Source organism: Harpia harpyja, chromosome Z, assembly GCF_026419915.1.
Source record: "Harpia harpyja isolate bHarHar1 chromosome Z, bHarHar1 primary haplotype, whole genome shotgun sequence".
In the NCBI taxonomy this organism is placed as follows: Eukaryota; Metazoa; Chordata; class Aves; order Accipitriformes; family Accipitridae; genus Harpia; species Harpia harpyja.
In genome coordinates, this window is record NC_068969.1 from 37679142 (window position 1) to 37692026 (window position 12885).

Genomic DNA, 12885 nt, shown 5'->3' on the forward strand with positions numbered 1-12885 from the left:
CCCTCCATTTATACACTTCTTCAATACTCCACACACTTTACACATCCTTTCTTCACCCATATTTGGGACAGTAAGTTAATGCCAACAATGCACTGCACCATGCCCCATGTAGTTAGGTGAAGAAATTATGCCAAAAAAATTAAGAAGGGGACTGAGGTACACAATGTTGTTTTTCCAGAATGGAATGCAATCCCATGAGCATTACCATCTGCAGTTTGCAGAGATTACAAAACTTCTGGGTTTTTTACATACCTACAAAGGTTAAAATAAAAAAAAGGTATCATCTTGTCATAGTATATGAGGCTGCTGATTCTCTATTGATCTTACATAAATTGGGAGTAAAAGCTGTAAAATTAAGAAGTTGAGTTTCCCTTTGCTGAAGGTTAACATTGTTAGTCTATAGCAGTGTAGTCAATAATGCTTCAGTTAGCTGCAAGTAAAACAAGATGACCCTAAAGAGGTGTGGTGCAGAAATGTCTTTCTCAGCAAAAGCCCCTTTGTGACAGTACTGGTACTTTACAGTCAGACAGAGCCAAGTGGGAGATATTATAAAATTAACATTTTTCCTCATACAGCCCAGAAGGTGCTTTTCTTGAACACAGAAACAAGTGTCATCAGGCTTCATGATAGTTACTGTTCTCCTTCAGGATCTCACATAGACTAGTTTTTTAAATGGTTCTTAAATCTCATAATGAGGAACATTATACTGTCATGGGATTCTCAATGTGAATGCAGCAACCTAATTTCATGTGGAGCATACGAAAGAGGCACAAACGAGGGGGGTGTAGTACACCCAGGCAGTGCCCTTTTGGATAGTAGTGTAGCTCCACATCCTCTGTAAGAGTCTCATCACACAGCCATGCAGCAGGATGAATGCTGCCCTTGACCAAACAGACCCTCACAAGCTTGACATATGCCTATCTGTAATGGGATTACTTACCCCCTGTTAGGTAAGCAAAAAGCGAAAGGAAAGCTTTGCTGCTTCAGAGCCTTAATTCATTTGCTTACATACCCTAGACACAGCCTGATATGAAAACTCAGCACTTTGAAGAAGCTGCTTAAATGGAAATGCAAAGATCCCATGGCACTTTTTAAAAAGATATATATAGATAACCTGTGATTAAGAGTTAGAGGAATATTGCCACTAATTGGAGAAGATTAAGAAGAGGCTGGGAAAGATGACCACAGGGATAGAGTCATCCTTTCTTGCAAGAGATGACTGTGCAGACTGCGATTTGTTAGCCTGGAAAGAGATGAACTGGGGGAAGCATGGTAGAAATCCATGAAGCATGAATGGCTTGAAGAGGCATTTTTGACTGAAGGATGCTGTGGGTGCTAAAGGGCTATTGAGGTTCAAAGGGTGAGTGTACAGGCTTGGGGCAGCAAAGTCCAAGTAGGGTTATGTCCAGCTCAAGAAGTCTCTGAACCTCAAATGATTGGAAACTGGGAGAACACTTGGAGGAAGCATCATATATATGATCACCCTTTTAATGCATACCCTCTTCCCTAAGGGCCTGCTATGGCCCACTAGGCAATGGCTCTTTGCTCTGATCCAGCACAGTCACTCTCATTGTATGACTTCCTTGGGGCTGTAACTGGTAAGCTTGCCCAGATGATCTGACTGTCCTCCATCAACAAAATGGTTTCTTACATCAAGAGAGCTGTGAAGAATCAAGGATCGAACTGGAAAGTAACAGATATATTGCTTTTAATGTTGCAGCTACAGGACATGAAGTATTTAATTCTTTAATAGGCACTGTGCCTTGGGACTGTTGTTACATGCAAAGCTGCAGAGAGAAGTGAGTCTTATTTTATTAAAAATAGGTCAGGGAAAGAGAATTTAACTTTTTAAATAATTGGATTCTATCCAGAGCAATTATTTTTGCCATCAACATGAGTTTGAAGTGCAAAGAACGCAGGGCATTCTTGCAAATTGAGTAATTGGCTGTTAAAATTTACTGTCTTCATTTGACAAAGCAAACATTTATTTCATGGAAGAAGATAAACGTATTCATTGGGAATAAACACTGGTATACTGAACTAAATGGTCTACAGTGATGACAATGGATTTTGTGTGACTAACTTGAGACACCATAGAAGATCCTCATTTCCAAAATACTCTATGTCTACCTCAAATTACTTGTTTCAATTCTGTACACCCTAAAATACTGTTTTATTTTCACTCTTATTTTTAATAGAGGCTAATAGGCTTCTTTAAGAGGAAGACGTAACTTTATTGCCTTTGGGAAAGATGGATGCCAGATTCACTTCTAGGAAATACGCCAAAAGAATGTGCTTCCTTCCCTGAGTCCAAAGCATGTGTTGTACTAACAATTATTTCAGTGAGACTGATGGACTAGAGCAATTAAGTACACAGACATTAGCAGTCTGACCAAAAATCCCTCTATTACGCATTCAATTTAAGAATTCCAGTATCAGTGTACTGATGCAGTAAACAGGTGTAAAAATCACAAAAGTATCTTGCTTTTCAGAAGTTAGGAAACACCTGAATTCAGGAAGAACTAATAAATGTCTCCAATAATTAACACCTTTTTATCTTTTTTTATAAATTTTTATTTTTAGACATCATGGTACCTAAGTTTTCCTAAGACCTTCCTCAGTAGTTACTAATGGAAGGTCAATCAAGTCGTGATGTACTGTAGCAAAAAAATATCTTCAGGGTACATCACAGGTAAGCAGCTCTGAAACACATCAGACAGCATTGTTTTTGCATCAGATGCAGATCAGAAGGTAGGAAAGGAGCATAAGGACTTGGCTGACATGATCATTGCTCACTCACTAACTTACATTTTCTGAGACGTCTAAAAGGACTGCATGTATTTAAGACTTGACTCTCTCACTAGCACTTAGCCTTAGTTACCCCTAAGTGAGGAGCTGTTGTGTTCAACAAAAAATTATGTAACTGATTTTTCTTTTGTTGTTTTAATGAAGGTGATCTCATGGAAATGGACTGTGGATGGGAGGGTAAGACATCCTTTGCAGAGCAGCACGTTTGCTACATCTTGCTTGGAAGTGGAACAAAGATGTACCCAGATGTTGTAGCAAGGGTTGATCACCCTCTGCTATCACAGCTGAGAGAAACTCCTGTAGCTGGAAAAAAAAGGAGGCTTAGTCTTAAAAACTGGAACAGGAATTCTAGGTATCAGATGGCCAGAGTGCACTGTCAAATGCCATCGTCTGCAGTGTGTATCTTCCTATAAATGAAGGGGAGGGATGCTTTTCATAGGTGTGGCTGAAGACTCTATGCAGCAACACCTCCAATGGGACAATTAAGAGCAAGCCAAGTCGCTATTCCCTACCATAATATCAGCTGGCGACAGTGATGGTGTTTTGACTGTTGAACTCCTCACTGAATGGTGGTCAATTAATTGAAAGAAGTCTGAACCAGTGAGAGCAATACAAAGTAACAAAAAACACCCCAAAGTACCCTGGAAAATCAATAAGTCTTTCCCACAATACTTGCAAAGTCATATGTTTACAACTGAGAAAGAGGTGTACATACAGGAAAAGATCACAGTCGTGCTTATCTGAGGATGAGACACCGGGTCTCAGTAGATGCCGTGCCTTGACAATTTTTTCCAGGAATGCTAATGTTCTGTCATTAGATAGGATAGGTCATTAATACAGAGGTTTCATTGGCTTGATCTAGCAGGCAGGGAGAAACATAATTGCACCTTACATGGCATGAGCTGAAACAAGGAATTAAGAAAAAACTGTAGACTGCTAAAAGTGCCTTCCATGGGCTGGATTACTACTGCTAATATTTCAGTCACTAGACTAGCCACCAAAATAACATTAACTCTGTTTTTAGGTACTGAACAGATTTTTGTTTGCTTTTTACTTCAGGCATCGAAATTCTTATTATCCCCAATTGTCTTTAATCAGTCCTGATCGTCAAATGTTGGGCCAGAGTTTTACTTAGAAAACTAGGAAACTTTTATACTTCCAGTTGTTGTTTGACACATTTCTGAAACTGTTGGATGCTGTGCCCAGGGAGGAACATGAGACAACTTCTCCAAATATTAACATACCTTAATAATGCCTTCACACTGCATTTGAAAAAGAGATTTTACATTTGTCTTGTCAGTGACTGTAAGAACAAGTTTAATTCACTGCGCAAAATAAATGCCTGTGGCAATCACCTGATGCAATTAAACTATTTTGCTGTGGGATTGGCTTTTCTTGTGAGGGATGTCTTCTAATAAAAGATGCTTGAGATGAAATGAGATGAGACATTGATTTCAAGCAACAGGGTCCCTGACATAACCAAAGGTTAAGCACTTTCATGGATCCCAGTTTAGGCATATAAAAAGAAAGGGCAAAGGCCTGTTCTCTCATCTTTGGCATTAATTACATATGAATGTGCTGACAGCCAAAGCAATGTATCTTTCACACCACACCTTTCACTTCAGATTATGCATACACCTTTACACAAGTTTCACATGCTTTTAACATCTGCATCCAAAACATAATTTATACAAGTTACACACAAATTAAATTCATCAGTTAGCAACCTGAAGTAGTTAGGATAATTGAGGGTTTCTGTTTTATTCTTTGAAGATTGAGGTAAAACTACCCCTTCCTTCCCATTCCCTTTCCCTTTCTTCTTACATTCCTTCCTCCTGCCCTACCAGACAATATTCAGGGGATGGCAGTGCTGGATAGACACAACTTAGCTTATGCAAATGTTGAAGCTATCATGAACATTCAATAAAATACTCACTTTAAAGGAATTATGGCTGGGTGGTCTTGCACTAGAAAATGTTGCCAGCAGTGCAACATTTGGTTGCACTGGTAACATTGGTACCAGATACAGTTGCTCTGCAAAACCACTGTTCCAGCAAAATCTCCCCTGTACTTCAGCTGGTCTTATTTCATACAATGATACTGGTGCAAATTTTTCTAACCAAAACGCAGTTTTGCCAGGTACAGCCATTAGCTCTAGAGCTTTCATTGGTACATAAGTATATTAACAAAGCAGTACTGATGTGGGTTTGTTACAGCATACACCTGGCAATGCTTTAGGACTTTGATCCTCAGCTGACAACACGTTGCATTCATTAGAACTCACATCAAACTTACTGACAGCTTGTTTGAATGCTTCCCTTGGTAGGCTGCTGAGTCCCTGCTGTTGCTCTTCATTCCCACTCTCACTGAGGTGTTATCTGAGCTGCAGCTGGAAGGTGGGATTGCAGCATAAGAACAGCCCACAGTAGCTTTGTGTTAGCTGCCCTGGGTAGCAGCAGAACATCTGTGCAAATTGTACCCTGGATACTGAATTGGACGTCTAACCAACACTCCAGTTTGTATTGCAGAGGTCCCGTTACATTATTACCCAAGTTAGATGGATTTAAGCTAGCATAGACATGCTTTTCCTTTCCACAGAGGAGCCACATCCTTAGACTGCACTTTGTTCAACATTTGTGCAGTGACTGGCACAATGCAAGTCTTTATCCATGGCCAGGCTGTTACTGGAATCCAAATAATGACAGCTGTTTCTTTTTACTAGGTAATGGATGGCACCAGCTATCAATACAAAGGCGATGGAGTTTAGAGATGATCACTTATTCTTCCCTTCCCTACCCTGTGCTGCCCTTCCTTCCTCTTGATTGCTCTCTCCTCCTCTTCCTTTATTTTTCTCCCCTTTTGCAACTTCCTGAAATACTAAAGATTAGGGTGCGGTTTGGACTCCTTGATAATGAAATAAATACTTTTATGCTGTATCTGCAGTCCCTGCTGGACTTTTAGGAATATTGCATCGTTTCTAGTGTCTCACAGGGCTCAGTCTTCAGTTGAGTCACCAGTGGCACAAGGGAGTAATGGTTCTGTCGCAGGAACAAAACAACCTCTGTATAGTGCTTGTAGGAAATTCAATTGGTGTCTGTCTGGCCGCTTCCCTTTCTTCGTGGGGACACTTGTGAGGCACTATAATTGGCTTAGCCAGGGAGATAAGTGACAATTGTGGATGGGAGGAGGAAAAACAGGAGGAGGAAATCTCTCTACTTTTTATCTGTCTATTGAGAGGTCAGTGTCAGCCAAGAAGCACTTAAAAGAGATCTTCTGCTCTTATCTGGCAAGAGCAAGGACACATGGAAAGATCTAGTCATGAGAGGAAAAGCCAGCTACAAGGCTGCATGTGCCTAGGGCTTTCTGTAATGTTTCCTGATGAGCGACTTACTGGCATACGCAGGGCTAGATCACTGTTCTGGGAGACGACAAGAGAGAACAAGTACAAACCTTCGGGTTTCTACCAGCCACATGCATAGGTTCATAGTCACAAACATTAACCTCTCCTTGCCCACATTAAGTCAGTACAGCTCCACTGACTTCCTTGATCTCAAAAGCACACATGCCTATTTCCTACAAGTCTTCCAGCATCACAGGCTGGCTTACATGGACTGGGCAAATCTGAGCTGATATGGTTTTGCCTGCTTTTCTTAAGAAAAGTGCCTCTCTGTGTGACGGGGACACTTTGGAGTCTAATTACATGCAGGTTGATTCAAATGGTACCAAGCCATACAAAAATGAGAGAACCATTGGAGCTCTGAGAGCCTCTGTGTTTCCTGGTTGTGTACAAAAGACACTGCAGCAAATTGTTTCGATTGGCATAATCAGATGAATGAATCATAAAGCAGACAAACAGCAATTCATCCCCCCATGCAGTTTCTCCCTCTAATAGCATTGTAGTTAGTCAGCTCAGTAATAATACTTTCAATAAAATTTCACTTGCAGTCAGGTCCCTCTGCTCTTAATCCCATACTAACCAAAGAGGACAGTGTACTCTCACAGGTTTATTCCATAAAATAAAATAGTTTTGTACCTCTACAGAATTTAATCCCAGGTACAAAGATCAGAGTTCCCCTTACCAGATACATGCCCATCAGCAGTCTCTGACCCAGGGGAAACTTGGAAGTAAATGTTCAACTCATTCTCATAGACCAGACCAGTACAAATCCCGTTGAACAAGGCACACACTTCAAGCTATTCATCAACAGGGCAGAATACCCACCAAGCTGACTCTCAGATTTTGTAGGACCTGAATAGGCTTAACAAAAAAGTTTCTGGTCAGAAGCCAAAGCTTATTTTTGTACCTTTTTGACATCAGTTTTTCAGTTGGTACAGGTTTCATACACAGGCACATTGTAAAAAATGTTTTTCTCATTTTTGAGTTTCATTGCTTGATAGGGTAAATATAAAATACTAAATTCTGCAAACTCTGCTCCTCTTGCCTTCACAGGTATTTGCAGAGAAAACAGCAGCTTTTGGAAACATCTTCTGTGTTCAAAACTATGCAGCAAAAATTACATGGTAGTAATTGGCAGCATAGGCATTATCTTCTATGCATGCAAAATTTAGGTGGTGGTATTTGAGCTTCTGGATCATTCCTGAATACACACTTTTGACACCAGTCAAGGGTGGCATTATCAAAGATCTCTTCTGAGTCAAATGTACAACACTGAACTGTCTAGCTTACCTCCTTGGCATTCCTTATTTGTAAATACTAAGGGACTAAGCAAAATCAAACCCTAGCATCCATGTATCATTTTCTGAAAAAGTTTCTTTGGCTTCCAGCCACCTCTTCCTACAAGCGCTGGAAATCATTAGAGTTCTTCTTTTGTCATTACTACTGTAGATAATGATGCTGAAGATTAAAAAAAAAAGGGGGGGGGGGGTGTGGATAAAACATGGAGGAGGACATAAAGAAGTTTCCAGTGTCAGCAGTTTATGTCAGCCTGGAGTTTATTTTACACCACAAAAGGACTGCTTCAGGAGACTGGTGAAAGCTTTGCATGCCCTCAGCTAGATGGAAGCAGTCATGTATGTTACACACCAAATTGAGTCATACTTCAAGTCACTGGCCTGAACCAACCTTAATAACAGATTTTGACCCATCTGTTATATCTGCCTTGGCTAGTGGAGAATTTATGTCCATTTCTATACTTTGATTCCTCTGACCTTCAGTGTAGCACTGATTTGATATCCACAAACTTGGTTCTTATTTGAGTGCATTTTTTTTTCCTGCATGGTATTTGCTTACACTGCTTTTCTCTATAGTTTTTTTCTACTTGCTCGCCTTTACCATTAGTCTTTTAAAATAACTATACCTCAGTCTGGCTTTTTCTGGTCACCAGCTCCTGCTATTCAGTAGTTGAGAGAAGGCATTTCCTAGAGATCATATGTCTTCAATGAGAATGCTCTTGTGCTGATGGATTTCAAATGTGATTTTCTGCAATATTCATTTAAGGCTCTGTCTTTATGGGTGTGCCTGCCAGTTCAATTAGTTGTCTATTTTTAGAAAGCCATGCACAAAATGGTGGGTTAATGGTCAAAACTAATTTTCTGAAAAGTTTGAATACTTACAGAAAATGTTTAGGTTTTGTTATGGTTACAGTACAAATGGCAGTTTGCAACCCTCTTTAGTCACTGTCAGTTGTCATCTGCAGATGACTAACTTTGCTATCAGCTCCTCATTCAACCCCAGTCACTTTAGCTGGCTGCTGATTTCCATATTACTTTTGGGGGACTGATTTACAGATGTGCCAATGTCCTGCCATCCAGTGCCCTACCAAAACTTAAGTTGGATAAGGCTGTCTTCTGAGGAAGATGGTTGGTATGATGTAACGAAGATGCATGGATGCATCTTTTGCACCCATGACAACATGTGTCTCACTGTAACTGAACAGGTTGCAGTATATCTGAATTTGTCTTAGAACAGAGTTGGACTATGGATATGTCCAAAGTACTTCCAGTCCTATCTTTGGCATACATGAACAAGGTACCAACTGCAAATGATACGCATGCTTGCAAGCCCTTCTGGCATGGAAATCTATTAGATCAGTTCTTGTCTGAGGGGGTAGCCAGTAGACACCCAACAGATGCCCAGTCTGTTCCTCCTCAGATGGAGGAAGGTTACCTCCATGCGGCTTCCTTCTAGGAGGAAGAAAACAAATCTCAATTCAATGGTCTTTCTTTTTGAAAGTCATTCCACACTGGCATTTGCACCTTTCTATTACTCTTACAATTAATAAAGGTGCTCTAAACAACCATATTCACTTTGGAAAAGTGACTAAACCTGCTTTTCCCTCTGGACGCCCATGTAAGTTTTAGGTCAGCACCTGCATAAAGTAAACAGGCAGCTGGGTAGAAACAGAAAAAGTAATTGGAAAGGTTTTATTTTAAAACATCAGAAAATAACAACGAAAGAGCTGGAACAGTAAACAGGCTTCAGTAAGAGAATGCAAATAGCAGAACCAACAGAGGAAAACATCAGAGAAACTGTCTGTTTGTGGGCATCCACAGGCACAGTTGTCAGACTGGCAGCAGTTCGGTCTGGCTTATGGGGGAAAGAGATGGCCCACGTCTTTCTGGCACAGTTCACTGCTTTGTAAGTGAGTAAGCACTTCAAAGTATATTGAAGTGCATCAGCAAAGGCAGATTAGAGGAAAACTACTAAAAACTACTAGAAGCTGCAGCTAGCTGTAACCAATAAGCATAAGAAAAGGCAGCAAAACATGGTGTTTTCAGGCTTTCCATTCCAAGGCCTTTTAAATCCAGCAGAAAAGGACAGATGGTCTTCAGCCTTCTCAGGGGAAGATACTAAGCCTTCATCCTTGCCTCTGATGCACAGGGGTGCCACAGCCATGCCTGCTTCACAGCCACAGCAAAACGGCTCTGCTCTGAGGTCCCCAGTGGTGCAGCCATTTTATTCACACTTTTTTGTTGTTGTCATTTGTGTTACTCTCTCAGTCTTTGGTGAGGGTGAGATTAGCTGGAGGAGGGTCAAAGCTTCAGCTATTTTCTCTCTATGTTGCATCTAAGCATGCAGTGCTTTTACTGCAGGTCCATGAAGAGGGTGCAAGGCAGCTGTGCCACAGCTTCTCCTGAACCATGAAGAGAAAAGAGGAGGGGGTGGAAGTCCTCACACCTCATGACCCCAAGTGAGCTGGAGAGTGGCAAAGCAGGGCTGGTTTACTGTGGAGATTATGTGAGCAAGGTCTGCTCATTTTGTCATTATATTGACTACTGCCACAGCTTAAAAAGATCTGGCTTGTCCAGCCATCAGCTCACAGAGGCCTCCAAGGAAGTTTTCTGCTGTGGAGAGCATCCTTCCAGAAGGAGACTTGATATGCAACTTTATGAAATCTTAAAGACAGACTTAATGAATGACACTTAGCTTGTCCCACTGCAGTAAAATGAATCCAAGAAGGGAAGCCAATCTTAATTTTCTTGCTGAGACTAGCCTGCAGGGCCTGAAATTCAAAGATACAATATCTGCTTTGTTAGCCTATGAGCTTGCTGTAAAATATGTTGTAATCTTTGCCAGGGGTATGTTGTGCATTCCCTGGAGGTTTTTCAGCACTGAGGAACACTTCAGACTGCTTAACAGTTTGTTCAGGCTTTGCCTTATAAGGCCTTTTAACTCCAGCACAGGCACATGACAAGCCCTCCAAGTGTCAGCCTGTTGGGAACAGATCACAGCAACAGTTTTCTCTGCTCAGGGACCCACATTTGTCCCGTCTGCCTTCACCTGCTGCCCTTCTAGGCCCTGTCCTGACAGCTAACATAAAAATGTGGCCTTAGGGTAAAGGGTGGGGAAGGCAAAAGCTTAACTCTGCCTGTGTGCATGTCCTTGCTGCAAAGGTTGAATTACTTTGAATGCGCTGAGGTGTTTTTGTGTATTACAGTGACTTTGGTTGCAGCTGTGATGCCCTGGGAAGATTGGTGGTCTACCACTGATACACACTCTTCAGCGGTAAGGCATGGGATCGGCTGCTTTTGGGGAGACATCTGACCTGCCAGTGAAGCTGAGGGAGCCGTGAGTTAAAAGTTGCTCTCTGTCATTCCCGCTCCGTGAGGATATGTAGCTGCAATGGTAGCAGCAGCTCTATATCAGGGCAGCAGAAACATTTTCGCTTTTTCTTTTCTCAGTGTGTATATGTCTTATTTTAGCATCTCTGAAACAGCAGCAGATTAGGCTAAAGTATTGAAATGGGGAATGCAAACCACTGAAAGCAGAATATGCTCTGCTTTGACTTAAAATATCCTTTCTGAAAGCTGGCTGAGTTATAAGCCATGGGAAACAGCCATTTGTGGAAATCCAGAAGGACTCTCAGCCTCTCCCACAGTTCCCGGCAGCATTCCCATCACAGCTCGGCCGGGCTGTGCATTGGCAGAGACCATACTGGGCTTTGCAAGTGTTTGGAGCTGTGGTTACAAGGAGGCCTATGTGGGGGTGACAGAGTGGGGCAAAACAGCCAGAAACAGACCTAGGACCTCCTGCATCGCAGTCCTCTGTCAGAAGGCTACCCCATCTCCTGCAGGCAAAACCCCACTCCTTCAACCCTCTCCACACCCAAGAAAGCCTTCCATAGTTCAAAAACCTACAAACAGTAGCACCTTCAAATGGTAGCACCTACAAACAGTAGCACCTTGTACTACACAGGCTCAGCAGTTGAGTAAATCCAGACTGCATAGGGCAAAACGTGCAAAAGAGGCCCCACAAGCCAAGAGTTGTGTGACTTCAGTGGGATTACCACTTGCAGGACATTTGTTCAAGGGTTCCAGATAGAAACCATGGCTTGTAACCTGCTCTGGGGGTGAAAGGTACTATGAGACATGGCACTGCATGTCATCCGCATTGTCATAGCCAGTATTTGTCATCACACAGTGATTTATGCGGAGCCAAAAGATCACAACTTAATTAAGCATTAAAACTACAATAACTGCAGTATCCATGGACCTTAGGTTGGTCAGAGTTAGGCATACAACAGGATGAGTTTTTCAGCCAAAGGAAAAAGAACTGCCTAGGTTGCACATGGAGTTCCTTATACAGGTGGGCACATCCATATAAAAATTTGAGCTGCTTTTGCTGATTTCCAAAACAAATTAAACCACCTTTTAAAGCCTTTTGAACCAATTTTTATTCACAGTCCTCTCTGATGTGGGCACTGCTGAAAGATTTTTCCAGCTTCCTACTTGCAGCAATGCTGCATTTGACTTTCTGGCTTTGTAGCTGCTGAAACTGCAGCTCACTCAAGGCAAACAAAAGCCAAGCTAATGCTTATTGTGGAATCTTTCACGCAAAAATAACAGCCTAAAATACTTGCTCTGCTTCCCCTCAAACATCAATTGAATCCGACAATGCACACCAGATCTCCGATCTAAAGGCAACCCCTGTTTTTCCTGCCATTTTTGCATTATTAACTAACTCATTTTTCTCAGTACCTTCTTTGTTTCTTTTCAAAGTATCAAGAATGTTCCTTTTGTTTTGCATCTTTCTTCCTCTCTGCCTCACTCCAGAAGATTATGACCTACACTCTGTTTCTGCAGTAGTGGGTTCTCTATGGTGTTTCGGAAAACTGTGCTCATATCGATTGCAGGAATGATTCCCATTATAAAATTTCACAGCTGGTACACTTTCATCATGGGATGAGATAGGCAGCCTAAAGTATTAAATCAAAACTCTGATAGCTGGATAACAGGTGCACTGAAAAATAAGAAAAAAAATAAAGGTTATTAAAAAGAAGCAATTTTTTTAGCTAATTTGTGGAACTCCTTGCCACAATATACCACTGACAGTCAGAACTAACTACAAATCAGTAGAGGTCTGGAAACTTAGGTTGATAACAAGTGCAACATGGTTCAATAACAGCGTATTTTGAAAGAGAAATCAAATCCAGAGCTGTTCTTCAAGCTCTGATTGTGAACTCCCAGGCAATGCAGTATTATTTTGAAGGTAGTAATAAGCAGGATTTCAAATCATTTTTTAATCCAAAATAAAAATATATCACATAATTTGCAAGTTTATATTCCCACATTTACTCTGTAAAGAAGTAAAAAACAGTGTAAAATGCTTTTCTCAGA